This window comes from Chiloscyllium plagiosum, chromosome 18 (genome assembly GCF_004010195.1).
Source record: "Chiloscyllium plagiosum isolate BGI_BamShark_2017 chromosome 18, ASM401019v2, whole genome shotgun sequence".
Lineage (NCBI taxonomy): Eukaryota > Metazoa > Chordata > Chondrichthyes > Orectolobiformes > Hemiscylliidae > Chiloscyllium > Chiloscyllium plagiosum.
Genome location: NC_057727.1, coordinates 443,364 through 448,964, shown reverse-complemented (window position 1 = coordinate 448,964; position 5,601 = coordinate 443,364). Strand labels below are relative to the sequence as shown.

The following is a 5,601-nucleotide window of genomic DNA, read 5'->3' as shown; positions in this document are numbered from 1 at the left end:
TCGAATGTGGCCTCGCCCCTTGTTGGCCTGTCCACATACTCTGTCAGGAAACCCTCCTGCACAGAAGAACTGACCCACCTAAAGTACTTGAACTGTAGTATTCCTAGTCAATATTGGGGAGGTTAAAGTGCCCGGTAACAACTACCCTGTTACTCTTGCTCCTATTCAGAACCATCTTTGCTATCCTTTCCTCTACATCTCTGGAACTATTCGGAGGCCCTCCTTTCCTGTTTCTAACCTCAGCCCACACTACCTCAGTGGGTGAGTCCTCAAAAGTCCTTTCTGCTACCGTAACACTGTCCTTGGCTAACAATGCCACACCTCCCCCTCTTTCACCATCTTCTCTGTTCTTACTGAAATATCTAAATCCCGGAATCTGCAACAACCATTCCTGTCCCTGCTCTATCCATGTCTCCGAAATGGCCACAACATCGAAGTCCCAGGTACCAACCCATGCTGCAAGCTCACCCACCTTGTTCCGGATGCTCCTGGCGTTGAAGTAGACACACTTCAAACCACCTTCCTACTACCAGTACACTTGCGATCTTGCAACCTTATTTATGACCTCAATACTCTCCACCTCCTGTACACTGGAGCTACAATTCAGGTTTCCATCCCCCTGTTGAATTAGGTTAAACCCTCCCGAAGAGCATCAGCATTAGCATTATCACTTCTTGACTCCCCGAAGCCTGTCCACAATCTCCAAGGCACAAGTCAGGAGGGTGTATAATACTCTTCCATTGCAAGGATGAGGGCAGCTCCAACAACACTCAAGAAGCTTAATTGACACCACATCCACAAGCATTCACTCCCTCCACCATTGACACTCAGTAGCAGCAGTGTGCACTAGCTACAAGATGCGCTGCAGAAATTCACCACAGATCCTCAGACAACACTTCCATAAGGGCGTGCAGCACATGGACTGCAGCGGTTCAAGAAAGTAGGTCACCCCCACCTTTCCAAGGAGTAGTCAGAGACAAGTAACAGATCCTGGCCCAGCCAGCGATACTCATGTCCCATAAATGATGAAAAAAAAGCCAATTGAGATGGAGTGTGTGGTCACCGTTCTGAAGTTTGCAGGGTGAATAAGGATCTGGGAATGGATGGTGAAGCAGTTACACTGACAGGAAACACCATCGGGGATTTTGGTAAGGCTAGTTTTGAGAAGGAACCCATGGGAGAGATGAGGAGGGGCCCATGGGGGAGATGAGGAGGGGCCCATGGGGGAGGTGAGGAGGGGCCCATGGGAGAGATGAGCAGGGGCCCATGAGTTGACAGCATGTTGAAAGTTCGAGAGAAATTGGCATGTGGAACTGTGCTGTGATCAGTGACATGGAGATTTGGATTATTCAGTCTCTACCTTCCTTTGCCAAACACCCTGTAAAGATGAGGATGTTGTAATAAATTCACAGAGCCATTGAATTCAGGAAACATTTCTCTTTGGAGAGATGTACTAACCTCAAAATATCGGGTGGAAATAGTTTCCTCCCTCCCTTAGAAAATAATCGGATTGTCAAAGCTCTCTTCTGCAGAGCATCAATTGGTTGATACTTTCCATGTCTGTGCATTAACCCTCTTGGGCAGTGCTGTGTGATTAACATTGAGTCAGTGACCCAGCCTGGTTGGGAGATGGTCCGGTTTGACCGTCATTGTGTGGGAGCTCTGTCCGAGAACACAGACCCCAAGCTGAGCACCACCACACTTTGCTGATTACCTCACAACCTTTTCCAATCACAGTCAGAACGCACTGTGAGTCCTGTCTGTTTCTCCACATGCCCCACTCTCCCTCTGTCCAGCCCAGTGACACCCTCCTGGGTCCCAGCGCTGCCAGAGGGCGCTGCCAGTGGGCACTGTCTAACTATATGTTTAAGTCTGTTGGTGAAAGACTGAAGTGATGAAGAGACTGATTTGTTGGGAATTATTCTCTTCAAATAAACAGCAGCCTTTTATGACAATTATGCAGTTATATTGTGAATGGTCTTTGAGCTATGACTGAATGGTGCTCAGGGAAGATCGAGAAACCGATGCTTCCACTGAACAGCAGGTTCTGTTGAGCAATGAAAGGGTCAGTGCTGTGTTGTAACTCCCTTGGTTACAGGTGTTGGAACCTGATTGTATCAGACTGAACTCGATGAATCTGAGGGAGTGAAACAAACAGCATTCCCAGATTTGGAGATGCCGATGTTGGACTGGGATGGACAAAGTTAACAATCCCCCAACACCAGGTTATAGTCCAATAGGTTTACTTGGAAGCACTAGCTTTCGGAGCGACGCTCCTTCATCAGGTGGTTGCAGAGTAAAAGATCATAGGATACAGAATTTATAGCAAAAGTTTACAGTGTGATGTAACTGAAATTATATATTGAAAAAGACCTGGATTGTTTGTTAAGTCTCTCATCCTTTAGAATGACTATGTTGGTTTCAGTTCTTTCATATGTAAATCCCAGAACTTTCTTAAAGTTACATTCTCAAGTCAACTTTCACAATAGGTGCCATTTTGGCCCAGATAATGTATTGAACGTGTGTGTGTGTGTATGTGTGGTGGGGTATGAGTGTCTGTGACAGAGTGAGTGTATGTGTATTTGTGTAAGTGTAAGTGTACGGGGGTATAAGTCTGTGAGAGGGTGCGTGTGTTTGTGAGTGTGGGAGTATATGTGTGAGCGTATGAGAGAGAGCTTGTGTTTGAGAGAGGATTTGCGTAAGTGTATGGGTCTATAGGAATGTGTGTGTTTCCTCCAGGTGCTCTGGTTTCCTCCCACAATCCAAAGATGTGCAGGTCAGGTGGATTGACCGTGCTAAATTGCCCGTAGTGTTCAGGGATGTGTGCATTAGGTTAGGTGCATTAGTCAGGGATACATGTACAGTAATAGAGTAGTGGAATGGGTCTGGGTGGGTTACTCTTTGGATGGTCAGTGTGGACTGGTTGGGCCGAAGGGCCTGTTTCCACATTGGAGGGATTCTATGATTCTATAATCTGGATTTGGTAAAGTGCCCAACAGAACAGGCTGGTGTTCCATAAACTTGCTTTATTGCCTCACCTGTTCTGCAACATCAGATAAAGATTTAATGGAGGTTTAAATGTGATAAGGATTAATGCCAATAGATTGAGTGGCACTCCCTCTTCTGATGGGGGTGAGAGTCCAGACCAAGGAGCACAAGCCTCAGATAGAGCCTGGGCCATTCAGGGTAATGTCAGAGGGCAGCGAAACCCACAACCTTCCTCCACGGATGATGGGGTTTGTTTTTGCAGGTTTCAGGATTGAGATGGAATTGGAACTGGGGGACTGATTAACCCATGTGCTTTTACCTCATATTCCAGATCTCAGTGGGAGGGTATAACATCGACAGGACACCCACTGCATTGAGAGTTGGGAATATTGCCTGGTTTTTAAATGTGCAGATGTAGGTGTGCAGTATTCCTCACAAACACAGTGTGCTGCCAGTTTACAAACAGTAGGAGGGATGTTAAACAGCCCACCATGTCGTCCTATCGCTCCCTGTGCTCACTGGGACCCATTAACTCCAGGTTCAGCAATTCCTTGATTTTAAAATTCTTGTTCCTGTATTCAAAACCATCCATGGTCTCAACCTGCCCTTCCCTGACACCTCCTCCTGCCCCACAGTTCCCAGAGATCACTGCATTCCCCAGATTCCAGCCTCTTCCCAGTTCCCATCACTCCACCATTAGTGCCTGAGCCCTGACCTCTGAAATTCCCTCCTAAACCTCTCCATCTCTCTCTCTCTCTCTCTCTGTAAGATACTCCTTAAAACTGACCTTATTAACTAAGATTGCCTCCTCTCGAATATCTCCCTGTGTGGCCAGTGTCAATTTTTCTTTGATATTTGCTCCTATGAAATACTTTGGGACATTTTCCTGCAGCATTTATACATCAGTGAACCTTTCAGTATTTGTTGTGAAAGGTGGAGTGTTTCAGCCTCTCGCTCTGACTGCGAAGTGATGACTTTGAATCAAGCTTGAAGTTAGATTACATTAGATTACTTACAGTGTGGAAACAGGCCCTTCGGCCCAACAAGTCCACACCGACCCGCCGAAGCGCAACCCACCCAAACCCATTCCCCCACACTCTGCCCTTTCACCTAACACTACAGGTAATTTAGCATGGCCAATTCACCTGACCTGCACATTTTTGGATTATGGGAGGAAACCGGAGCAGACCCACGCAGACACAGGAAGAATGTGCAAATTCCACACAGACAGTTGCCTGAGGTGGGAATTGAACCTGGGACCCTGGTGCTGTGAGGCAGCAGTGCGAACCACTGAGCCACCGTGCCGCCCAAGTTAATATACACCTGACCAGGCACTTGGGCCAGGGGCTGCATTCCCCACCCGCCATCCACCCACTTAGATCCAGTGCCCAACCTCACATCCTGATGTCCTCGGCCTCCTGGCTCAGCTTGTGTTCTGAGCAGCTCCACATCCTCTCTCGATGAGCCGATCGAAAGCTGACCATCTGTCACAGAGATCCAGCAGGTCACCTGCTCAGGCTTCCCTTCAAAGAGGAGAGCTGTCCAGTTGTGTGCGTGTGTCCAGGGAATGTGTGAACATTGAATTGAGAGACTGTCCAATGGTGGGAGTTTTCAAAACTCTAGCAGAGGACGAGAGATTTGGCCAATTTTATTTATTGGGAAAACCCAGCATCACGTGCTGCTTCCCGGTTCCATCGCCTCTTCCTGATCAGGGGAACTTCCTGATAAATGTTTTTTATTCATTCACAGGATGAGGGCATCGCTGGATAGGGCAGCATTTATTGCCCATCCCTAATAGCTCAGAGGGTGGTTAAGAGCCAACCACATTGCTGTGGGTCTAGAGTCACATGTAGACCAGAGAAGACCAGGTAAGGATGGCAGTTTCTTTCCCTAAAGGACATTTAGTGAATTTGATACAATCCGAGTTGGATTTATGTCATTTTAAATCCATCGCAGGATCGATTTCCTCTGACAGATTGGGAATTGGTAACTTCAAAACACAGGAACAGGAGGAGGCCAATCTGCCCACACACTCATTCTGTCATTGCGCTTGATCATGTCTGAGCAGAATTCCATGTCTTTATTCCCTTCAACCACCAACGATCGACAATCCCAGTTTTCATATTTTCAGCTGATCATCAGCCTATGGGGGAAGAGACAGAGAGAGAGAGAGTGAGAGAGAGTGAGAGAGAGAGAGAGACAGGATGTGGGGAAATAGATAGCAACATCTTGCAAAATGTCCACATTACAGAGGAGGAAGTGCTGGATGTCCTGAAACATATAAAGGTGGATAAATCCCCCGGACCTGATCAGGTGTCCCCTAGAACTCTGTGGGAAGCTAGAGAAGTGATTGCTGGGCCTCTTGCTGAGATATTTGTATCACCAACAGTCACAGGTGAGGTGCCGGAAGACTGGAGGTTGGCTAACGTGGTGCCACTGTTTAAGAAGGGTGGTAAGGACAAGCCAGGGAACTATAGACCAGTGAGCCTGACCACGGTGGGGGACAAGTTGTTGGAGGGAATCCTGAGGGACAGGATGTACATGTATTTAGAAAGGCAAGGACTGATTAGGGATAGTCAACATGGCTTTGTGCGTGGGAAATCATGTTTCACA

General features: G+C 47.3%; 1 protein-coding gene across 1 annotated transcript in view; it reads left to right on the top strand.

The window, feature by feature from the left end:
- Positions 1–4,813: 4,813 nt before the first annotated feature.
- LOC122558776 (G-protein coupled receptor 22-like) overlaps positions 4,814–5,601 on the top strand; it is a 5,177-nt gene continuing 4,389 nt past the window's right edge. The window contains exon 1 of the mRNA XM_043707542.1: positions 4,814–4,856. The gene's annotated coding sequence lies outside the window, so the exon portion shown is untranslated. The remainder of the gene's footprint in view (positions 4,857–5,601) is intronic.